The following is a 26,118-nucleotide window of genomic DNA, read 5'->3' as shown; positions in this document are numbered from 1 at the left end:
CTATATGGTCGCAATTAAATCTCCATCTCAAAAGGCCTGGTATATTCGAATGTTGGGAGGATTGGCCAAAAGTATTTTTTTATAAGTCGTGCTTTTTTTTGAAGGAAGGAGTGATTCATTTAGAATTTTAAACCCTTTGCTTTTGTGATGACTAAGTACTTTTAAATACATCAGGAATGTTCCTACTGTATCCCTATTCGAAATTTTGTTGATTTAATTAACAGTAAATCCCAAGTAAAATCGCACCATGAAAGTATTGTGAGGAAAATCTCCAGCTTATATTTTCAGTAGTTTTTTTTATGGTATCAAAATATTTGGAAACATGAAGGACCAAAACTGAATTACTTCTCTGATTTGGTGATATTTTCAGTTTTTTTGAAAGCCTGTAGTGTGTTTGATATCAATAAGACCTCTGAATATGCTTGTTAAAAATGCTGTTTGCTTGTTAAAGTGACTCTTTTTAATGCCAAGATTTTTATTATTGAATTAAGGCACTTTACTGATAAATTGTACTCCATTAGGTAGATACCATCAGTGTTGAGGGAGGAACAAAGTAAGAAAACAGTGAAAATTGGAAAAACATTAAGTTAAGGCTGTATGTTTTGATTTAGAAGGAAGTGAAGTTGTGATGTTGTTAGTATTAGTGATAAAAACTTTTCAGTTACAGCGAAGGATGTATACCAAGTAACTGGAGAGGATATGCTGTAACTAAAGTTACCTTTTTGTAGTCAGATGATTGAATATGTGCAAGCTATGTGGGGTTCTGTGACTTTACTGGTGTTAACAGATTGTAATTAATTTTAGAAAGTTATAAATGAATGAGCCTGGTGCAAAGATTCAGCACAGAAGTTTAGTGTTTTCACTGATTATTTTTGTACCCCTGTTGTCCCTCCAAAGAGCATCAGCAATGGTTCCATTTTCATCCTCTTTCTCCGAAGCCTGGGGAGGTGGGGGAACATCTTCAGCTTTTTATGGGGCTAGTTTTTGAAAGTTTCCGGATCAGCTTCTGCTGTGCTTGTGGTATAGTCCAAATTTTAGTGGTTTCTGCCTCTTTGCAAATATATTTATTATTCACAATGATACAGTGAGACTTTTCTGCATTGATTGCTACTGATCCTTCTACAGTTGGACAACCAGTTTCTTCAAGATCCTTAGAGCATATCCTTTGGAGCTAATCTATTTACTCTTCTCTGCTCACTGTCGGTACTGATACCACATGGTGAGAGATCCTAATTCCTGTTATTAGACTCTGCTTCTTCAAGGCCAAGATATTCTTATGGTGTATATCTTTGGAGGTTAGTATTTTTTTATCTAGCCAAGAAGGTTTAAGAAGACCTTCCATGAATGAAGTAGTAGTGTAACTCTCTGACAATTTGTTAAAAAGACGAGAATAATGAAAGGGAACAATTTATTTTGCAGGAGAATTTGTTGTGAAAGTAAAAATGGAAGTTCTTTTTTAGTTCAAATTCAATGGTGAGACTAAAATGTAGAAATGTGACCTGAGTGAAGTTAGTTCAAGCAATGCACCTTTGTCTTGTATTAGTGGCGGTTATTCGGCAAACATTTACATGAGGCCATAATGGCTAGCAAAATATTTCAGTAACTTGTGAAGTACATACACAGTAGATAAAGGGTAGAAACCTTGGTTTGCTCAATGACAATATCTTGTGTTTATGCAAAGATGTCACCACATAAAAATAATCTATTGTTAACTGTGCCAAACAGCTGCACCCAGAACAAAGGCAAAATATCTAGGTATCTTGAGGCTGAGCTCATAAAAAGTGAAGGAAGTCCAGAGGGAGTACAGTTTGTTCATTGTGTTTATTTTAAAAGACCTTGCTTTCAATTTTTTTGTCTATTTTATTACCTCATTTCTTTTGTAACCTCTGGATATAACTATTTGAATGCTCTTTGAGCTAGCCTCGGACCTTGGGTTCTCCACCGAGCATCTCCTAAACTGGGTTGCCTGTAGCCTAACTAACATTCACCTAAAAGCTCCAAGACTTTGGTTGGTGGAGAGCGGAACCCACCTAGTCATATCATAGTCCACATACTATCCACAGCACCCACTGCCCCCATGGGATGGCTACAGTGGGGAGGAGATTGTCACATGCTTGTTTGTTCAGGGGGTGTGGAGAAGGATGTAAGGGTCCTTGTCTCGGTGAATCCCAAGCAACTAAGCAAAAGGATCTGTAGACTGTTTCTGGAGACATGACATCAAGTGCGATGGGGAAGTCATCAACTCAGTGAAAGGTGTCTGCCTGAAACTTGATGGTATTCCAGTGCAGCGAGATGTCTGCAAGGACTTGCTTCTGACTTGCACATTCCAGGATGCAGGAGCACTGAAACATGGTGTAACCAAACTGAGAGCTATGGTGGAGAGACCACAGTCTGGCCTCCTTCCACTACTGATCACGGAGGGGCTGAGTCGGGTTGGGAAGCCACTCAAACATTGAAAAGGTGTATTATCTGAGTGGCAGTGGTGCTGCTGCTTTTATATGAAAAAAATGTTTAACATGACTAAATGCATTGGCCAAATCACCTAAATGTAAGACTATCTTGCAATGTTTTTATATATTTTTATGATGAACAAAGTTCATTTTTTAAATAAAAGAAAAAAAACTAGCATCATGCCAATTTCATTGTATCTGTACTTGCTGACCCATGTTAGTTCCAAATCTGACAGTCATTACAAAAAATCTGTCATTTATAAACTCTTATTTCTATCTTTTCCTCCCTCTGACTCCCTCCAGTTGAAAATTCCTCACACATCTCTATTCTGCAATCTTTGGCTTCTGTCTTTGTCTCTCTTTTCAATTGCTTTATTATTGGATATTTCTTGGTGTTGTGTTCTGGAATTCTGCCCTCCACCAGCACCTTTTATTCATGCTTTTTTAAGATATTTGTTGACAAAAACTTACAGCATTTGATCTAATATCAAGTGGGGCACTTTGTTAAATTTAGTTCCGAGGCGCTTTCAATTAAGACATAATGCCAATTATTGACACGTGGTAGGTTCTTTCTTGTGCTGAATACCTGTTCTGAGTTGACTAATCCAGGTGAGGGACAGGGATAGATTTACTTTTTTTTTTGACACAAATATTCTTTCATTCAGGAGTGAAAAAACAGCCAGAAACCAGTCTGCATGTATACGTTTGGTGATGATAGTGGCTCACTTCAGTTTAGCTGTCACATTCTCTTCAGTTGAATAGCTTAAACTCCAGAAAATTGTTGATCTGGGGGAACTTGATGATAAAATGGTTGGGGTTTGTTGTTTGAGCTGACTGTTTCTTGGTGCTTGTGTGACACATGTTGTCTGTTGCCTGCTCAAGTATGGGTATTACTTGATGTAGATGCAGACTGCATTTATTATCAGAAGATTTGTCTGTACAGCTGAACCTTACTTAGGTTGATACTGGACACTAATGGTCTCCAATAATTATAAGTATTTTCCATGACTTAAGATATATCTTCAAGTTTGCAGAGGATCCCACCCTGGGGTTCATGGGCCTCTTGCTCAATGGTATTGGTCCATGGTATAAAAATTTGGAAAGTCCCTACTGTAAAAGCTCTACAGTGTTTTGTTCATTCCACATTTATTTTTCCAAATGAGCCTGTTGCTAGAATGCCTGCTTTCACATGTGGTCTGGCACTTGGCTGGTATCTCCATGGTTGTTATGTCGGTGGTCTGATGTGCCTCACATTTTTTGTATTGTGGGTGGAGGCAGTCAGTCTATCAAGTCAAGACTGGCTCTTGGAGCAATCCTAAAAATTCCATTCTCTCCTGCCACTCCTGTACACTAGGGGTAATTTGGCACCTGGGGGAAGTCCGTACGTTCACAGGGAGGGGAAAAGGCATGCAAGAAGTGCCAGAGGTCAGGGTTAAACTAAAGTTGTTGGAGCTACAAAGCAACAGCTCAATATACAGACCTGTCCCTTAGCTGAACAGTGCTGGTCAAAGCAAGCAACTGGTGATCAATTCTTGTTTGACTTGGATGGTGCCTTCATCACTTACAGATTTGGAAGGTGTTTGTGTGAAACTTGACTATTCCATTATTTGAAAAGTAACAACTATAGGAAGATGATGTGCATTGTTTCTGCCACAATGGATTATGAAATAATGTGGTCCCTCTCATTCTGACCACTTTAACCCCCTTTGTTTAGATTTTTTTGTCATTCTCTTTTGTAAGCTTCCCATGTAATTTTCAACCAGATTAATTTCAGTGCTTGCAGTTGCTGGGTTTTGGCATGTTGTAGAATGCTACAGATTTTCAAGTTGGGAATCTTTTTCATATATGTTTCATGTAGATTAGGGACTGACTCCTTTGTGGAGATTTAGATATCACTTTTTGTATGTGCCCCACTTGAGTGCTGCAATATACAGCACCCCAAAATATATTCTAAGGCACAGGTAGCCCATCTGTAATGTCAAGACATTCTCTCAGGATCCCCACATCACCCAGTGACCCTATGATCTCTGTCTCGGAGGCGGATATTAGGCTGCCTTTCAGGACGATGTTGAGCCTTTGCAAGGCAGGCCCATTGAAATACTTGATAAGGCCTCTGAAAACCAAAAAATATATTCAAATTCATTTTCAATCTCTCACTGCTACAGTCGGAAGTTTCCACCTGCTTCAAAAGGGCAAGAAGAGCAGTGGGAGCTGCCTTAACAACTGTTGTCCAGTAGCACTCACATATACAATGGTGAAGTGCTTTGAAGGTTTGTTCATGGCTAGAATCAACTCCTGCCTCAGCAAGAACCAGGACCCACTGTAATTTGCCTATCACCACTGTATGTCTGTGGTGGATGTGATCTCTCTCTGGCTGTCCATGAGGTCTTGGATCACCTGGACCGTTCAGACATCTACGGCAGGATACTATTTATAGCACAGCAATTAATGGCACCATTCCTATACTTCTGATCAAAAAGCTACAGAGCCTGGGCCTCCACCTCCGTCTCCAACTGGATCCTTGACTTTCTAACCAGAAGAGCACTATCTGTGCGGATTGAAATAACATCTCCACCTTGCTAACAGTCAACCCTGGTGCATCTCGGGGATGTATGCTTAGCTCACTACTCTGTCTACACCCATGACCAAGCAACTAGGTGCAGCTCAAATGCCATCTAAAAATTTGATGATGATGCAACTATTGTTGGCAGAATCTCAGAAGGTGTACAGGAATGAGATGTATCAGCTAGTTGAGAGGTGTTGCAGCAACAACTCAATGTCAATAAGACCAAAGAGCTGATTTGTGGACTTCAGGAAGGCTAAGATGAGGGAACACAAACCAATCCTCATAGAGGGATCAGAAGTGGAGAGAGGTGAACAATTTCAAGTTTCTGGGCGTCAAGATTTCTGAGGACCTAAACTGGTCCAAACATATCAATGTAGCTATAAAGAAGGAAAGACTGTGTCTATATTTCATTGTGAGTTTGAGAAGATCTGGTTTGTCACCTAAAACATGACAATTTCTATAGATGTATCATGGGGAGCATTCTGATAGGCTGCATCACAGTCTGGTATGGGGAGGGGGTGGTACTGCACAGAACCAAAAGAAGTTACAGAAAGTTGTAAAATTAGTCAGCTCCACTAAGTTAACAAATTTAACGATATGTGCTGCTGATAATAACTGATTGTGAATCTTTCACTACTGCATTCTTCAGATGGGCATCAAATCATACTGGTGTCCAAGAAAAGTGGGGTGACCTGGATCAGTGACTACAGCCAATAGCATGCATATCTACAGTGATGAAGTGCATCAGAGGTTGGTCATGACTAGAACTGACTGCTGCCTAAGCAATGGCCTAGCCCTGGACCTTCTGCAATTTGCCTACTGCCACAATAGGTCTACAGCAGGTGCATTCTAACCGGTTTTCCACTCAGCCTTGCGCCACCTGGACATTAACAATACTTGTGTCTGGCTGCTGTTAATTAAAGATCAGCGTTCAACACCATCATCCCCTCAGTACTAATCAGTGCAATCCAAAATCTGGCCCTAGTACTTCCCTATGCAACCTGATATTTGACTTCCTCATCAGAGCAGTCTGTGGATTGGAAATAATAACACCTCCTCGGCAGCAAACAGTGTTGGCAAACATCAAGGATGTGTGTTTAGCTCACTGCTCTACCATCTCTGTATTCATGACGATGTGGCTAGGCACTGCTCAAATGCCATCTATAAATTTGCCAATGACACAACTGTTGCTGACAGAATCTCAGATGGTGATGAGGCGTACAGCATTAGAGGGATTCTCTGTTTGAATGGTGCTGCGACAGCCACCTTGCCCTCCGCATCGGTAAGACCAAAGAATTGATTGGTGTCTTCAGGAAGAGGAAGTTGGAAAAATGCACACCAGTCCTCATCAAGAGCTCAGCAGTAGAAAGGGTGTCAACATCTCTGAAGTTCTACATTGATCACAACATATTGATAAAGTTACAAAGAAGGTATGCCAGCTATGATATTCCATTGGGTGTTTGAGGAGATTTGGTATCGCAGCAAAGACGCTAGCAAATCTCTGTAGATATACTGTGGAGGGCATTCTGACCAGTGGCATCACCATCTGATATAGGGAATGGTGCCTTCCCCCCCACCATCAGATTTCTGAAGGCACCACGAGCATTACCTCACTTTTTGCATTACTTATTTATTTTTGTAAATTTATATTAGCTTGTAGTTTACATATTGCACTGTACAGCTGCTGCAAAAGAGGTTTGACAATGTCAGTAAGGATAAACCTTATTCTGATGGTTCTAAATTTTAATCTTGTAGCTGGAGGTTTAATAGCAGGTGTCTTGATGGATTAAATTTTAGTCACCTGGGGTAATTAAATCCATCTTTCTTCCTTCCAAGATGTATATCCGGTTTTTATTTCTTGGCTTGCACATACAGTGGATCCCAGTTAATTGGGCCATCAGTTAATTGAACCAGCTGCTTATTTGGGGCAACCCTTAAAGAACAGAAAATCATTGAGAAAATAGCCAGGATTCACTTCATCTATTTGGGATACTATGCTGTTTAATTGGGACAAAAACTTGCTAATCAGTTTCTAACTAGCATCAGTCACATGCACTTATGTGGCTTTTAGACACTGCACCATGCTTAGTGTGAGCATTCTTAAATAATTGTGTGCTTGTTAGGTTATCAATTTGGTCCATTGGATGCTGATTCAAAAAGAAGGTGATATTTGATCATTTTGTTTTGTATTCTGACTTAAAAATTCAGATGCTTGCCAAGATGCCATGAAAAGATTTGACACTAGCTGGGGGGGGGGGGAATAGAATGCACATTTGAACTTAAGCTACTGACGACGCAGAAAGGCTATGAAGGCAGTTCATTATCTGCTAATCTTGTTCATTTTCAGGTGATCTAAACAACACAGCACTGTACACTCGCTGAATTCCTTTCATAACAATTAGAAAGTAATGCAGTTTTATTGTACTGTAGTATTGGTAGTATTCTAATTTGTTCTGTATTTCATTTAAATGCAGAATTTTAAAAATTAAGTTCAATGGTCATTTGTCTTAATACATTTTTAAATATTTCCTTGACACTTCTGCTGATTAGAGCAGCTAATCGATTGAGCCATAACGTGTCCCAACTAACTGGAATTCACTGTAGTTCCTTTCAACTCTTGCCCTTTTTATGCTTATGTGTTCTTGATTTTACAAACACTAAAATAAACATCCCTTTTTTGACAACAATATTCAATAATTGGATTTTCAGACATTCACTTGACTATTGGTTATTCCGGAATTGTATTGATATTTACACTCTTCACAGAGGCTTTCCAAGAGGATGGGCTTCTTCAAAGAAAACAAGCACAGCATTAGATATTTGCATATGATGGAATGTGTCATACTTTGCTAGAAGGAGCTTTCTTTTGCTGGGTTGCATCTTAGGATGCAGTAGGACATGCCATCAGTGATGTAACCCAAGGTCATTGGGTGTTTTGCATCTTTCAACATTAGACAGTCTCTCACAGAAAACCCAGCCAGGATTGAAAAGGCACCGGCTTGTGTCCCAGCAGCGTTGGGTCTCTTGATCCATAGCCATCTGGAGGCTTGCTCTGCAGCCTCTCTGGTGGTCCTGATGGCTCGTTTCTAGTCCCAGGAAAGTAGGATCTGCAAAGTGAGCAGTCAGCTCAGAAAAAGCAATCCAGATGTCCATTGACACTCTTTTCTTAAACTTTATTTAACAGCTGTACAGGAACATTCAGAGGCCTTCAATATAGCAACTCCTTCGAGCTCAAATTCATCAGCACAGCTAAGTTCCTCCCTCTACAGTACCACATGGTATTAGAAAGCTATCACAAATTAGACCATTTTAGTGAGATATGGCTGATCTAATTGCTACCTCACTTGTTTTCTTGCACTCTTCTGAAAGTTTCTTTGCTATCAAGAGTCCCTTTATGCTGAGTCATTCTGGTGTAATTTCTTTTTGAAACTGCTTCCATCCTTTTAAATAGGCCAATACTGTGCGTGGTACTTCATGTGTGTCTCACCAATGTCATATATTTAAAATTTGGGATACAAGGTCACAAACGAACAAAATGCACAGTAATCAAAAATAAAGTCTTGCAATTGGTGATTTGAGGCAGTTCAGCTCCAACTTTCTTCATACATCTCAGCGAATTTCATTTTTTTTTTGTTTTTCTCTAGGAGGGTTTGAATGTTGTCTCATCCTTATTAATAGAATCACTGACTTAGCAGTATTCACACTTGTAAAAGTTCAAACATTTGTATTGATCGGGGTGAAGATAAAATGGCAGTTTTCTCAGCGGGGGAAAAGAGATGACTATCTCTGGAGATGGGGAAATGGAGAGACTGAGATGAAACGAGCTGTGTATTTGGTGGGGAGTGTTGAAGCGAAGAGAAACAATGAGGGAATGGGCAGAAGACAGAAGCTCAGGGAGGGGTTGGAAAGTGAAGTGTAATTGCCCTAAAGGTTATGATAAGTATGTTTTAATATATTTTATCTCTTTAGGTACTTGTTTTAATGTATTGTTAAATTGACTAATTTGTGAGCTATGGAATGTAATCTGACATCTTGCACTGAAACTAGAACAATATAAACAAACAAAATACTGTTTAAGATGTGCAGTTTTTTCATGTAACTATACATTTTCTCGCAACATAATCCCCTTGGAGAAACAATGGATACCTGCATATCACACAAAATGCTGGTGGAATGCAGCAGGCCAGGCAGCATCTATAGGAAGAAGCACAGTCAACGTTTCGGCCTGACGAAGGATCTTGGCCCAAAATGTCGACTGTGCTTCTTCCTATAGATGCTGCCTGGCCTGCTGCGTTCCACCAGCATTTTGTGTGTGTTGCTTAAATTTCCAGCATCTGCAGATTTCCTCGTGTTTGCGTTTTCAAAAACCTGTGTATAATAGGTTATGTACTTTCTACAAAAAGATGCAACTTTTGAAGATGTTGCATTGGAGAATCCTTTTTGCTGTGGTTTTCAATCCAGTCTAGTCCCTGTGACTCTAACATCCCATTTGGATTAATGGGCTTCCAGATCATGTGACCTGGATCCTTTGGTTTCCAGGAATGATCCAAAGGCAGAAGACAGCTAGCATTATTTGCCACTGTGTCCAAGCTTCAGCATCTCAAAGTAATGTTATGTTTACAAATTAAGTTGACACTGTTTGTCCCACCACCATAACCATTGGTAGCTGATACACTTCAACAATATTGAGAGGAATTTATTTATTTGGAATTTTCTCTTTTTAAAAAAAAATGTCCGTAGGGTTAGAGAATTGTTTATCTTGTTTAGATTTTACATAATTTTATTTATCATCTGGAGGAGGCAGAGCAGAATTAATGTGGGGATGGAATTGTAATTCTTTTAGGAAAGGAATTTTATTTTGCCTGAGTAATAAAATTCTTGCACTTGCTCCTGTATCCATCTGCATCATTGTTGGAAAACATTATGTATCTGGTAAAAATAAAAGATTAATTCTTTTTCCTTTTGAATAATGTTTATTCCAGAATTTGGGAATTTTCATAACCTCCCAATTCATCACAGGTTCTTATTTTCTAGGGAGCATGTTCCTATTGCAGTTTAGGGAGTGGGTTATGAAGCATGAGACTGGCATTTTTAAGGGAAACTCTTTTTTTCTGAAGTAAGATATTCAGCTAATTGTACCATTGTTTCCTGTTGCAGTTCACAGTTTTGCTTGTAATTGAGTAATCGGACTTTAATTAAGGAAATATTCTGATAAGATTTGAACTATGTTAATTCAAATAAAGTAGCATTCTTTTTAGTCATGTGCATTGAAAGGATCATAGTATCAAAATTACTAAAATGTGGTGGCTGGTATGTTTTTACCAGTTGAGGCACAGGTGATTTCTAATGGAAATTTGTTCTTTATTTGAAATTGAAGTGTACACTTCGATGACTACTGTGCCTTTTTAGGGAAAATTATAATTTCAAATGCTCCAGTGATAGTTCTTTTTCGACATTTGGTAAAACCCAAGCGCATCAATTGAAGTTTTATTAATTAAATCTGAAGTTGTTTGGAAGCCTGTGACTGTTGGCCCATGTATTGATCAGTAACAGATGGAGACTGCTAATTCAGAAAAGAATATGCATTGGTGATGGCAAAGTTGGACATCACTAACACTTTAATTTTACTGCTTTAATAATACAAGTTGAAGAAATATGAAGACTTTGGGCCCTTTAATTACACAAATGGGTAGAAACTCTGTAATTAAAGTTTGAAATTATTCAGCTATAAGCAAAAATATGTAAATATATTCATGTATTTACATATGTAAACATAATGTGACATGGATTGGATATCTGCTGATACTATGTTCTAAATCATTGTTTTTGTTCTTTGAAACAAGGGAGGTATGGCTCTGGAGGTACTATTTGTGGTGCATTAATCTAGGTTAACATCTTAATATGTTGATTAGCATATTGCCTAACATGATTTGACTGTTACTCGTGCGTTTTACTTCACACTAACAGTAACAATTACTAGATTGGTCTAGATTTCCTGTCTGTGTGTAGGCACAAGTAATTAATATTTTTGCCTTCTCTAGACATGTTTGTTTACAGTTCAAGAAAAATTACAACATTGTAAATCATATTTTCATCATTTCACTACAACTTTGTTTACATAAAGTATACGAGACTCTTTGGCCCCAGCTTCACTATTCTTAATGTGGAAACATTTTCTTTATCTGAAAAAAAAATCCTGAAATGTGATGGGCTATAATGGTACTTTCAAATGTGGGACTATACCTCCAGTAAAGATGCAGATTGGGAATTACATGGGTCCTTTAGTCAATATTCCTGGCTGGGAATGATCAGTCAATTGGTGGCAAGTATTTCCAGCATACTGTTTTGCTTAGAGCATGTAAAAATAACCTGACGTGCAGCACAATTGAGTATTCTGAGCATGCAAATCTTGCTGTTGGCAAGCCAAGATTGCCTTCTTAATAGTCCATGAGCAACATCTACCAAAGCTTTTCTTTTGAAGAAGTTAAAATAACAAGATCATTTTTTCATAAAAGGTGAAACGGGAATTAAAATTTTGACTACTATCTGTTGCATCAGCTGATAAATTACAGATGTAGCCACTTCCTACTGTAAAATTGTCTCAAATCAATATAGTTTTTTTAAAAAAAACGTGGTCAGGTCTTGGATTCTTTAACATATTCAAATTGCAACTCAATTTGTTTCTTAAAATCAACAAAATCACTGTGTACAAAATAACAGTTTATAATTGTGCCACTTTTTTGTGTTATTGGTGGTTTTGATTACATCTAAACTTGAGCAGAGAAAGTACAAATTCAAATTATTGCAAGGAAATTTTACAGAGCAATGCTCAAGAAGATTTCCTTTTGAAGTTTTTTAACTTGGCCAACATATTTGGCATGAAGACGTGTTGTTAGTAAATTGCAGTGTTTCTTTTATTTTAGACTGCTTGGAATCATATTTAGGTTTACTTTCACATACTGTGTGAAATGTTTTGCCATACAGTGCAATATGTAAGTTACTTCAGGTTACAATAAGAATTATATAAATAATGCAAAAAGAAAGTGAAATAGTGTAGTGTTCATGGACTGTTCAGAAATCTGGCGGAGAGGAAGAAGTTGTTACTGAAATGTTCAGTTTGTGTCTAAGGCTCTATGCTTTCTCCCTGAAGTAGTATGAGAAGAGGGCATGTCCTGGATGGTGAGGGTCCTTCATGGTAGATGTGCTGCCTTGAGGTACTGCCTTATGAAGATCTCTTCTAATGGTGGTCAGAAAGCAACCCAAGACCTTTTTGAATTGGTAGAGCTCAACTCAGGCTGTACAGTTCTTTCCACGTTTGTGACATTTCACTCTGTGCTTCAGAACAGCTGGACATTAGGACCTGAACTCTCAGTATCTCAGAAGCCACAGTAACATTCATTACATGGTGCTATCAATGTCTAATTGATTTTACTACCGTGGCACCAGCCTATTATCACATAGTTATTCGGGGACAAGCAAAGGGAGTTTAAAAAACAGTATGTACTTAATATACCAGCATCCTTAGGCAGCTCATGGGTATCATACAAATTTTCCATAAAATATGAAATATCCGTGGTGGTAAAATTAGGCCAACACAAATGTAATTCACAATACAGAGAGTAAACTGCCAAGATTTATTGCTGCTCCATCACTTTAATTGCTAAAATGCTATCTGAAATGCTCCGCAAGAGTATATTTGCCAGGAATATGCACCATGAACTGACTGCTTCGCCTTTTATTTGAAGGGCAGCATGAACAGGTAAGAACATACAATTTGAGGGGCTAAGAATTGTATGGCAAAAGTGTTACACTCGCTCACGTTAAAATAATCACCTTCACAAATGTCACAGGTGTAGGAGCATAGACCCAAATTTTCTAATCAGGTGTGAAATCGATCAGCTGGTTGAGTGGTATGCACCCAATGGCAATGAGACCAATGAATTGTGCACTTCAGGAAAGGGAACTGGGAGAACACTCATCAAGTGGTCAGCAGTGGAAAGAGTGAGCAGCTACAAATTTCTGCATGTCAATATCTCAGAGGATCTATCCTGGGTCCAACGTAGGATGCAATCGCAAAAGCAGCACACAGAAGGCTATGCTTCATTAGGAGCTCAAGGAGATTTGATTTGTCACCAAAGAGCCCCAGAACATTTCTACAGATGTACTATGAAGAGCATTCTGACGGGTTACATCACCACCTGGTATGGAGGGGCTACTGCAGAAGAAGCTGGGTTGTGTACTCAGCCAAATCCATCATGAGCACTAGTCTCCCCATTAGAAGAGATATTCATAAGGCAGTTCCTCAAGTCAGCAGCATCTACTATACCCTGATATTGAATGAATCAATATCCGGCTTGAATGTACTCATGATCATTTGCAGCTTCTAGTTGAGACTCTTTCTGACTTGTGGTTTTTATATCCTGTTTTTATCCTCTCATTTCTTTTCCATTTTGCTGTACAATGGGAGAGTGTTCAGAGGTTGATGTTCTGTTGTTTTAATGTTGAGGGAGGGTTTTTTTTGGGGGGGGGGGTCGATGTTCCTGGGTTTTTTGTACGGGTTGGGGAGGGGAATGACGGTGGGTGTACTGTTTCTCTGAATGACTTAAATGCTTGCTCTTTGTTCCATGGCTATCTGGAGAGATACAAATTTCAGAATTGTATATGGATACATGCTTTGATAATGATAAAATGAACCTGCGGATGTGATTTCCCACTTATCAGCCCGGTCTGAATATTGTCCAGATTTCACTGCATTTTCATGCGGGCTTCATTACCTGAACAGAATCGTAAACATTGCAATAACCATTGCACATCTGTATTTCTGCCCCTGTGATTTGTTTGGGCCTAGAACACCAACTTGAGGAACTCCTACAGGGAAGCCCCATGGCTGAGGTGATTGGCCTCCACCCTACCACCTTCCTTTCTCATCAGCAAAGGATTTTCCCTGTTGCCCATTGTACATCCAGGGATCCTTGATACTGTCTGTGATTAAGTGCTGCCTTGATGTCAGAGCAGTTACTATCACCTCATCTGTAGAGTTTAGTACTTCCATTCATAATTGGGTCAAGTTTATATGGTCAGCAGTTGAGTGGCTTTAGTGGAACTGGGCTTTTGTGTGCATGTTGGTGCTATGTTAGTTCAGCTTGACTACATTTTTGATTGTCCCTTCCATTGTGTTGATTGAGAGTAGATGGAGTGGTAATTGGCTGAGTTGGATTGTCATCCTTGTGGATAGGACAGAACTACAATTTTCCAGCTTATTACATAGATGCCAAATTTGCAGTTGAAATGTAACACTTTGGTAAATAGTGCAGTAAGTTCTGGAGCATGTTTTCAGTACCATTGTTAGAATGTTATCAGGACTTTGCTGTATCCAGTGCCTTTGTCTTTTTTTTTGATTCTATACAGCATCAGTAACAATATCTATTTTGCTGTGTACCACTGGAGGAGGCCAAGATGGATCAGCCACTCTGACTGGAAATTCTTGCAATTCAGTTTTTTTTCCGTTACAAATGTGCTCGGCTCACCCGTTATTGAGCACAAAGGTATTTGTGAAGCTCCAACATCTCAGCGCATTGTGTAATTATTCACCACTGGATGTGGCAGGGTGGGGCGGGGCGCAGATGGGACAAGCATGTGGTGGGATTGAATTGGGCCAAAGGGCCTTTTCCCATTCTGTATGATTCCGTGACTGTAGAGCTTGGATGAGGTAAACACTTGGCTCTGTTTATTGCATGCTGTGTGTAGTGTTAGGCATGCATATAATAAGCCTGTTTTATAGCTTCACCAGACTGACCTCTCATTTGAAGGTTTGCTTGGTGCTGCTACTGGCATGCCTTCCTGCTCTCTATTGAACTGTTAACAATTTTATGCAATTAGGTAGTTTCTATATATTTATTAACTTACCATTAGTTTTTTTTTCTCTGATGTTTAATATTTGCTTGGAATGGAATTGACCTAAACTACTTCCCAGATAATGTCTCCTAGCTTTTCTCCTTGACTCTCAGCACACCCATGTTCATTGAGAACAGCAGGGTAAAAATAAAGTTACTTGTGTAAGGTGAAATGTACAATGGGACTTGCAGGACGATACATTTGTACTGTGAGACATGAGAGAGGAGAATGCATTTATAAAGCCTGGTGCAAAACTGCAGTGTCATTTTTTCCAGAGCAAATTTTAAGCAGATTTCTATTTGAAAGTATTAAGTGTTTATCCTAAATTTTTCAATGATGTCTTGTTTTTCACTATTGAACTGATTTATTTTTAATTGAGAACAGATGACATTCACAATGTACTTAACCAGTTAATAAACTACAAATTGTAATGGGAGGTTGCTACCAGATGAGCTAACCCTACTTGTTTACAATAGCTTTCTTGACGTCAATCTGTAATTGACATGAGTAAAGTCTACAGCTGCAAAATAATGCAAGATCTGTAGAAAGCTGGTCTTTCAGATCATGCAGGAATACATGATGCTTTTTATCGTTGTATGTGTTGCAGGATTAGTATGACAATGATACAAAAACTTGAGTTGTGCAGTAGCTTTCCCATTGATTTACAGTTTAATTTTTGAATCTGTGCAAATGATTTTAAAACTAATGAATGAATAACCTCTTTGTTTGCTAGTAATTTGCAAGCCAGGCCAGTAGTACAGAAACCAGATTACCACAATTAAATTTACCATAATGCTTGCAGAAATTTTTGGCCAGGATGAAGACATTTCTTTTTTTCCCTTTTCAGTTCTTTCATTCTGCTGAATACAGAAATTGGATGTCAGGGAAAAGTGGATCTTGAGGCTTCTACTTAACCTGAAGGAATATCTCAGCGAGTCTGAAAATGGGTCAGATTGTGTACTTTGGCCATAGCTTGAAGATATAGTTTCAGAAAACAATGGATTAAACCTAAATTGCAATGTTTTGATAGAAAGGAAATTTGCAATTGATGTTGTTTTGAATTATCTTGAAATTGGGTAATGTTTTTAACCCTCATTTTACCATTAGATCTAGTTTGCTGTCCCCAGTCAATCACAATATAGTCTTCAATGGTTCTTAGACACTCTTCCTAAATGTTCTGAAAATATTTTGCTAATTAATGTTATTGAATTCAAGTGTTTTGAAACAAGGCCAAAGGCAATTGATGCCCTTCAATAGAGAAAAAAGCAAGATCAAGCAGTAGTAGTTCTTCAAAATTGAACCGCCACCTTCCATATCCTTAATGAAATAAAAAATAATTCTAGTACTTAAAGGATTTAAAATATATTTATTGTCAAATTATGCATGCTGTGTACAGCTTCTGAGATTCATCTTCCCCACAGTGACAAAACAATGAACAACCATGGTACCCGTTCAGAGGGGGAAAGAAATCAACCCCTCCCCCACACGCAAACAAAAACAAATCATGAAAATGGCAACAAAAGAAATACAGGATATAAAACATAATCAAAAGGCATATTTCAGTTCAGCTACTGGGTATTTCAGTTTTTTATCTGCAGGGTGCCCCAATCCAAAATTGTCCAAACTGGCAATGAAAAAGGAGTGACCAGAAAAAAAACCTAGAAAACATCCTAAAAATATATTAGAATCCACAAACTGCAATGATTAAACCTTGCTCCTGTACCATCCTCCAGCAGCATAAAGGGAAAAGGAGATCATTCGAATGCAGGGACCTTCCTCTCAAAACAGTGAACAGAAATAGATCATCACATGCAGACACCCTCCTCCAGCAGCAGCAAGCAAGAGGCTGGTAGACTTCTTTACCTGCCAGTGCCAATCCTTGGCGCTTTAGTTGGTGAGATCAGTGAGAAATGGAGTTTGATAATGGTCCCTGGCCCCATCTCCAGGCTTCCATGCCACATGCTTTGGTCATCAAACACTCAGAGACAGCAAAACACCAGATTGCCCAAATGCTGGAACACACTGCCAGAATGTAGATAACAGGCTCTAATAGTAGTAGAACCACATCTGAAATTAAAAGATGTAAAAGAACTAAACTGAGTTCTTCTGTCACCCATCTTGAGGATGTCACCCAAAGTAACGTTGTTTGTTGGTGCTGTCTTCTTTCAGAGTAAGGCTGGGCACCTAAGCTCATTACCAAAAGAGCAAAGAAAAAGATTATAGGAAAAGTTTTCATGGAGGATTACTGTGATATAAATGCCATATTCAATTGTTGGTGGAAGGAGAGTTATAACAGTTTATCCAGGACAGCAGTAAATATGCTGCTGTTTTTTCAGGTTATGAGAAAGGAAAATACAGTTGCTCCCGTGGTCCACTCTTCTCTCCTATCAGATTCCTTCTTCTCCAGCCCTTTTCATTTTCCACCAATCACCTTCTAGCTTCTTGCTTCATTCCCTCCCCCATCCACCTGGCTTCACCTATCACCTAGCTTGCCCTCCTTCCCCTTTTAACCCCACCCCCACCACCATTTTATTCTGGCATCTTCCTTTCAAGTCCTGAAGAAGGGTCCAGGCCCAAAAGGTCAACTGTTTATTCCACAGACCATGCCTTACTGCTGAGTCACTTCAGTATGTTGCAAAAAATAGTTGCTGTTCAGGTTTTTTTTATAGTCTTGCAGCCTGGGCCTCAAGTTATTCAACTTGCTACACATCAAAATAGAAAACTTGTACAATTTCAAGAGATATAAACTTCAGAAAGCAAAGCAGTATTTATGTATGATTGACATCAACTATGTTTTTTCACCCTACTACTGAAAGTCTCAGTTTGGCATGTCAGAGCAGTTTTTGCAGTAAATATTCATAGTACTTAAGTTCCTTTACCATCAAGAGCTTTTCAGTTCATTGTGGAAGCTTGTTCATTAGCAAGAACACCTTGTTGGAGGAGTTAAAGTTGGTGTCCAGTTTTAATCTCTTGGCTGTTCACCAGAAGCAATGGGAGCTTAATAGTTAGACTTCCTGTGGTTTAAAATCAGCGACATGATCTCTAGTTTCACTTTGAATGAATCATGAAAGCAGTGTAGATCACAGACGACTGTACGTGTTACCTGATGCATTACTATTTTATGTGCTTGCATCCTGAATAGGAAGCAGCAGATTTTAACCGTGAATCTAAAATATTTGTATTTGCTAATGTTACCAGCATTTCTTTTACAATACTCAAGAGTTATTTGCCACAATGTAACAGAGTTAAACTTGCCCCTTCAGAACTCTCAGCAGACACTTAATTTCAATTGGCTGTACTAGCTGGGCAAATAGGTATCCAGCATTTAATTTGTCGACCTATTTAAAGAAATTTCACTGTCACACAGTAGATTCTGCAGTACCAGAATACGTAAATGAGTAATTCTAAGAATTCTGAGCTACATGATTCTTTCAGCTATTAGATTTTACTCAATCCTGCTATTGATCGAGGTAACTCAACAGATGGTCACTAGAAACTAAAATAACTGTGCTGGTTGGTACTGCTAATTGGACAAGTCAAAAGAGGAAAAATTGCTACCTCATTTATACTTACAGTGTAACTGTTTGTTTCTTTTATTGGTTGAATGAGCATGAAGTTGTAACTAGGATGAGCAACTAACTGTGCTTTTTGTCTGTTTTTACAAGATCTTGCACACTAGCGTAGTGGTTAGCACAGTGCTTTACAGTACCAGTGACCTGGGTTCAATTCCCACTACTGTCTGTAAGGAGATTGTTCCATCTCCTTGTGACCATGTAGTTTTTCCTGTGTGACAAAGGCCCGTCACTGATTACAGACGGCACATGGCACATTCAGTAAAACACTCAAAGGGTCACCCACACACGTTATTTCCCTCTGTCATTGTGGTGAGTGCACGCATCACAATAAACAAACAGTTACAATTTACTTTTCCCCAGCACTAATAGGTATGGGGGGAAAAAAAACACACTGTCTCAGTTTAATTATCTCAGGTCAATTTATTCGTACTCATCTTTCCAATAAGTGTTTTGCCGAAGTGTCATGATAATCTGACGTTTCTCTCCTCCACAGTCACTGGGTCTGAAACAGAGTTGCTGCAGAGAGCTGTCTAATACCGAGGCAGCAGCAACCTGCACAGGTGTGCTGATGGTGGAGGATACCATCGTTAACTGGGTCAAGGGTTATGTTACCAAATTACTTGTCTTATGGTAAGGTTTTGGGGTTTATTTAAGACATTTAACTGGGAAATATGATGACTCCTATAATGAGGTAATGTGTTTATTGTGAGAACTGGCAGTAGAGTTTTAGATTGTGTGAAACGGAAAATAATTGAGTTAATTAGCTTTTGGTTGGTCTAGGGCAGGGGTCGGCAACGTTTACCACTGAAAGAGCCAATATGGACCCATTTCCCACAGAAAAGAAAACACTGGGAGCCACAAAATGAAATAACACTGCATACAACGGGTTTTTTTTTTGCCTTTATGCTATGTATAAACAAACTATAATGTGTTGCATTTATGAAATTGATGAACTCCTGCAGAGAAAACGAAATTACATTTCTGCATGCAACAAAAACATTTTGAACTCCGAAAAAAAGACGTTGGGTTGAAGGTTACTCCATAGGTAGCCTACCTTGGATCGAAGAATTAAAAGAAAGCGCGCACTGGCGGGTGTCAGGCATTGGCAGTGGTGATGTATATTAATAGCGATAAAAAAACACGTTGTAGCGGTGTGCTACACGCAGCGCTAAAATAAAGACTGCAGTCAAAGGTAACTTTATTCGAACTAAACAGCCTTGCTTTAAAGCCTCCCTCAACCTGTCCCCGTGGGCGCGGATGCTCCAAAAGACACGTACTCACAAACCCCCGTAGGCTATCTCCCTTAGCCGGAACGGTGGCTAATTGTGAGCCGGTTCGGATGTGCCAGGAAACGGTGTCTCCGCAAAGTTTTCAGATTGTACAAGATCACCCATAATCTTCAAATTTCGAATTACATTTCAAAAGCTAACAAACCACGGGGAGCCGCATCACAGAGATCAAAGAGCCGCACGTGGCTTCGGAGCCGCAGGTTGCCGACCTCTGGTCTAGGGGGAGGGGCTTAGCAGTTATAAGCCTTGGGTTACCAAGGCTTTGGAATTTTCTTTTTTCTGTTTAGTCTGAGGCTGGCTGTTAACCGGACAGGTGACAGTTGCAAGGTGGGGGGGGGGGGGGGTGTCTCTCTCATTTTTTTTTTGTTTTGATGTGGACATCCAGGTTTTTGTTTTTCCACTATTTTTGTAAATAAAAGCACCTCAATCTATTTTTGCGACTCAAGCCATCTGGTTTAGGCAGTTGACCCATGGTTATTTGTGACACCCTGGGTATATTGGTTTTCTCCCATGGTCCAAGGATGTACCAGCTGGTAGGTCAAGTAGTCCTTGTAAATTGTCCTGTGATTAGACTAGGGTTAAATTGGGGGTTGTGGAGAGACGTGGATCCAAGGTCCAGACAGGCCTAGCCCATGCTGTGTCCCAGTAAATGTTGCTTTGAAAAGTTTCCTGAAGAGCGTAGTGGACGAGTGATGAGTTTGTTTTAACGACATTGCCGAAGTTTTGAATTAGATGTGTGGCATCAGTACCCCTAGGTGGGGATAGAGATTGGTTATATTCCAAAGATGATAATAGATGGTTTATGTGGTGAATCGAAGAAGCAAGAGTAGGCAAATGACCATTCAAAATGGTTTAGCTTTTCTAATCCTGGCCTCAGCACCACTTTCTTGCTTTTTTTCCCCCCCTTTCCCTTTTCTTCCTCCCATATTTTCCACAACTCCCTTTTATAACTAAAGTGTCTGTCGGAAATTTTGAAATTTCAGTATCTTCGCCTCAACAGCTTCTGGGACAGAATTTCAACGATTCTCAAATCTCCATCTTGGAATTGTCTTTTATAAGAGTCTTGTGTTGGTAATGTGGCCTTCCCATCTGAGTTGGCCTGTGATTGTGTACTAACATTATTTTACTTATCTGGCCTGTGGATGAAGGGAGATGATATTAGGGGTAACCCTCTCTTGATGCTTAGGGGTGCCTACTGTCGTTTATCCTTGTCTCGTATGTTTAGAGGAGGAACTGTGTCCATTTCGGCTTGGTAAACCATGAACTTCGTGTGGTACTTGAGGTATTAATCTTCAAATACACACTTCTCCTGAAATGAGTAAGGGGGTGAAATTCATCTCTCTCGGATGTGGGATGATGTCCATGTTTTGCGTGATCTTGAAGGCTTCTGTTGTTAAGAGGAGTTTAGTGGGGACACATTGATAGAGCACCTTAAGTGTAGAATCTGTTGGGTCAGTACTTTTCTCATGAGTTGCTTGTCATCCTGGTGTTTTCCCTAAATTGTAATCTGGAGACAAAATAGACTTGATCTTCATTCGTCAACTTGATTAGAAATGCAGGGAACAACAATGACCTTGGTCTGCAGTATTTTAAAAAAGAATCTTTAAAGTCTCTGGCTCTATCACTTTAAAAAGTCTTTGGGAATCCTCCTCAGATGTTGGCTACATGCAGAAATGCATCTCCATGTTGTATCTGATCGCAATGGCCTGAAAGCTGTGAGTTCAGCCAATAGTTTGCAGTTGGCATATGCACTTCAACATGGTTGAGCTCCAAGTCATCAAGCTAATGATATACGTGCAATTATTCAAGTTCTAAAAAGCCTGCAGTAAGATGTCACACCATATGCTAATAAGTTTGAAATGCTTGCTCACAGTTACGGTCAGACAAATTATTAAATAGCTGTAAGCAGAGTCGGGCCAGGAGCAAAAGGAACTGTTTGGAATAGTGGCAAGTGAGACTCATTTGTAGATGCTTGTACCACTGTTTACAATTTATGTTGACAATTTTGATTTTTGGAACCAAACACATCTTAAGTACAAATGCCACCAAATATAGGCAAAACTGAGGGGGAACAGCAAGAAATTGCAAGTTACATGCATAGTGTTTGTATACTTACACACTAGCCGTGTATTTGCCATATGTACTTCAGCATGTTGGTTAAGCATTTGTGTAAGAAAATGATAATTGTACTGAGAAATAATCTGAACAAATCAAAGTAGATTTAGAGAATGAATATTACAAATTATGTGGCCATAGTGGTGGTTATTAATGTTGATTTTCTTTTAAATAGCTTTATTTGTGGAGGAATAAAATTCAGTGAGTAAAAATGATTCTGGAAGGCTTACTATGAAACGTGCAGAGAAGCACCAGGGAAAGGTGTTGTGTTTTGTAACTTCAAAACATTGAACTAATTTCAAGGAAGATGTGGGAAGTCTAAGATATGGGTGTAACTTTCAGCTTACTTTCAGTGAGGCACGTACATAACATGTGATGTGTGCAATTAACATTTTTGTATCCAACCCATAACTAACTAAACAAACAAGAATGCTTAATTAAACTATATTCAAGGTTACTCAAGTATTTTTGAAATATTAAATGTACAAAAAAGGGGGTGGGAGGATGAATTGCAGCTGGAGCAGCATAGCCATATCTTATCATGAAATGTCCAGCGAGCATCTGTTTTACAGAAAGGAGAGTTGAGGATTAACCTTGTAGAAAAGACTTAAAATTCAGATGTTTTGAAGAAGTACAAGATTGTTTCTCATATGTTTGGGTGGGGTGGGAAGAGGGAAAATGAGATTTATCATCAGGAAGTCTAGGTAGAATATTTTTAAAATAGCTTTACCAGGAAGGAGTGAAAATGTGGAACTTACCACCTTATAGAAAGCATAACTTAATCCATTTTATAGATGCAAGAGAAATCTTTAAAGCAGACATTGATAGGTTTTTAATTAGTGAAGGTATTAAGTGTTATGGGAAGAAGGCAGGAGAGTGGGGGTGGGGGGAATAAATTAGCCATGATTAAGTCTACTTTGCCACTCAATAAACCGAATAGCCTAATTCTACTCCTATGCCTTGTGATCTAATACAGTGGTTTCTAAAGTGGGCAAGATAATCCCCTCCCCCTGAGGCAGTGGGAGTTTCTGAAGGAGTGATAAGGATAAGGGGAGCAGTGAGGGAGTGCTTGGTAGCAAGGGGACAGCTTGGGGATTACAGGCTTGATTTGAGGAGCTACTTAGAAGCATTTGATTCTCAGTGCCTCATAATTGATTACTATGATTAAGTAATCAGCTCCTCTCTTGCTAACTGACTGCTCTTTTAGACTTTGCTTGAAGCACGGTATCATTGTTGAAAAGCAGCGTGACACTTCAGATTTCTCATGATATGCCAAACACAGGACTGAAGAAATTGTGTTATTTTTGGGCCCGGTCCACAGCTGATATGATTCCCATACTCTTAATCATGCTTCTATATAATTCCTGAATTAGGATAATGGCATTCAGTGGGATGATTCAGAATATGCCCTTCTGAGTGGTCTTGACTGCATTTCTCTAGCCCACAGTCCAACCAAGATATCGCAGCCCCACTTTATGTATCTTCAAGCAGAGAGTCAGGTTTTGTCTGATCTATGACGATGTCGTAACTTCCCCTTTATTGATTGTAACGCTTGGACTTAAACAATAAGCGATCAGCCATGCTCACTAATCCATATCAAAAATGGCAGAAATATACCAAATGAAAAAGTGTGGTTTATTGTGGAGTATCTGAAATGTAGATTTATACCATCACAGAGTAGTCTATTCTGTGAAACACTTTTTCAGATGAGGCAATGAAATCAGCCAGGCTTCTTGAACATTTTGAAGAGAATGCACTTAACATAAAGCAAACAAGAACATGACTTATTTTCAGTCACTTTGTGAAAACTTGTTGGACACATGGCCAAGTGGTTAAGGCCTTTGACTAGTGATCTGAAAGTCACTAGTTCGAGCCTCAGCTGTGGCAGCGTGTTTGAGCAAGGCACTTAATCACACTTTGCTCTAGTGTCTGTGCGAGGAGTGGCACCCCACACAGACTTCCAATCTGCGCCTTGTAAGGCATGAAAATGCCCGACGCAGGCCTCTCATGGTCTTGAGTCAACATTCCCTCCCCTCCCCTCCTTCCCTGGGAAAACTTCCAGAAACGAAAAACATTTCAAAATGTGTTTCCAGCACCTCAGAACAAAACACTGATGGCTTGCATGCTTCATACATTTCATTGTTCATTATGGAATTTGGAAAGCCCCATGCAATTGGAGAAGAACTGATTCTGGTAGCAGTAAGGGAGGTTCTGGGTATGGTTTTGTATAAGTTACCAGACCAAACAATTAAAGCGATTCTGCTCAACAACTCTTTTCAACGAAATGGCTTCTCTGTAACGTTACTTAATGCTGTTGTTTAACCTGAGAATGTGGAACGTGCACTGTGTAGTATACTGAGGACAACAGAATTTGCTCTGCAGTTGGATTAATCAAAGTTGCCAGGCAATGAATCACTTCTTAAAAGATGAAACCATTTTTCAAGAGTGGTTTACAAGGAGACTAGAAACAGATACAAAGGGGCAGCCAGTATTTCAGTTTGTTAAGCAATTTTTCAAAGAGAAGGGCATTCCACTCCCCAACATTCTTGCTTGTGCAACAGATGGGGCACGATCAATGATTGGGCCGTGGGGTTATTATTTTCTTGAAAAAAGCTGTACCTAATTTATCTACTATTCACTGTGTATTTCACAGACAGCATCTTGTTCAAAAAAAACCAAAGTTATCAGCTGCACAAATCATTAAATACTGTTATCACAGCGGTAAATAGAATCAAGTCCCATGCTCTCAATTCACAACTATTTCGAGAGCTTTGCATGGAGAGTAATGAACAGTTTGAATGCTTGCTATTGCACACATATGTCCGATGGCTCTCAAAAGTAATCTACCTGAGATGGTTTTATGCACTTTTTGAAACAGTGATACAATTCTTTGAAGAAGCGACAGCTTCATTCAGTAATTATCTTGAGTATATTAGACATGGCATTGCTTAGTGATCAGAATTATTCACACAAGTTAAATGAAATCAGTCTTCAATTGTAAGGAAATGTGAATCTTATCAAAGTCAAATCAGTTGTCTTCACGTTTTTGTTCAAGTTAATGTTATTTAAGTGCAACATTGGCTGTTGCGACCTTTTCCAATTTCCAAGCCTCTGAGTTGGAAGAGGAAGAAAGAATACCAGATGATTATCTTCAAGAATACTGCCCCTGTCTGGGTGAGCTGCATAAAGACATGTCAGAGAGACTTTAGGATCTTTTAATCTAAATCTCAGATTGGGTAATAAATCCATTCTTGAGCATTGTATTGAGGAATTAACAGGAAGGCTAGAGGAAGAACTGAACTTTAGTACAGAATGACATTGAGTAGAAGCTGAGGCTCAAAAAAATCATATTTTGACTGGTGGTATAGAAAGAAATCTCTGACACTACCCTACACTGAGGAGAATGGTCAAGGTATTCTATATTACCTTCCCAACATATTTAGTGGAATGCGGTTTCAGCGCAGTCACCCAACTTCCAAAAGTGATGAAACAGACTGAAAATTACTGAACGTAGGGATTTCAGTAATAGGATGATTTGGCAGGTGAATGTGTGGCTGAAGAACACGGGTTCAGATTTATGGATCATTCCGATCTCTTCTCAGCAAGGTACAACTTGTTACAAAAGGGACAAGTTATACCTGAACCCAAGAGGGTCCTATATCCTTGCGGGCAGGTTGGCTATTTGAGAAAGTTTAAACTAATTTAGCCAGGGTGGGAGGGGTGTGATGGGGCAAAAATGCAGTTCAAAAAGATGAGTTGCAATGTAAAAGGTGGACAAAATCGAAAGGGGTGACTACAAGACTGGAGGTGTCATATTTGAATGCGCACAGTAGGGATAAGGTGGATGAACTTGTGGCTCAGTCACAGATTGGCAAGTATAATGTTGTAGTCATTACTGAGTCATGGTTAAAAGAAGGTGATAGCTGGGAGCTTAATGTCCAAGGATAGACATTGAATCAACAGGACAGGCATGAAGGCAGATGGGATGGAGTTGCTCTGTTAGTTTAAAAAATGAAATCAAATCATTAGTGAGCGATGACATGGGTTCAAAAGACATTGAATCATTTTGGATAAAGCTAAGGAATTGCAAGGATACAAAAAAACCCAGATGAGAGTCTTATACAGACCCCCCCCCCCCAAAAACAGTAGTAAGGGTCTACAAATTAGAAATGGGGGATAGAAAACAAGTGCCAAAAGGGCAATGTTACAATAGTCATGAGGGATTCCAA

At 39.2% G+C, this 26,118-nt stretch overlaps 1 protein-coding gene across 2 annotated transcripts in view; it reads left to right on the top strand.

The window, feature by feature from the left end:
- gna12a (guanine nucleotide binding protein (G protein) alpha 12a) overlaps nt 1–26,118 on the top strand; it is a 93,629-nt gene that overhangs the window by 1,050 nt on the left and 66,461 nt on the right. The gene's annotated exons all lie outside the window — the stretch shown is intronic.

Source organism: Hypanus sabinus, chromosome 9 (assembly GCF_030144855.1).
Source record: "Hypanus sabinus isolate sHypSab1 chromosome 9, sHypSab1.hap1, whole genome shotgun sequence".
In the NCBI taxonomy this organism is placed as follows: domain Eukaryota; kingdom Metazoa; phylum Chordata; class Chondrichthyes; order Myliobatiformes; family Dasyatidae; genus Hypanus; species Hypanus sabinus.
Note: the sequence above shows the minus strand (reverse complement) of the source record. Positions and strands in the feature narration are given on the sequence as shown.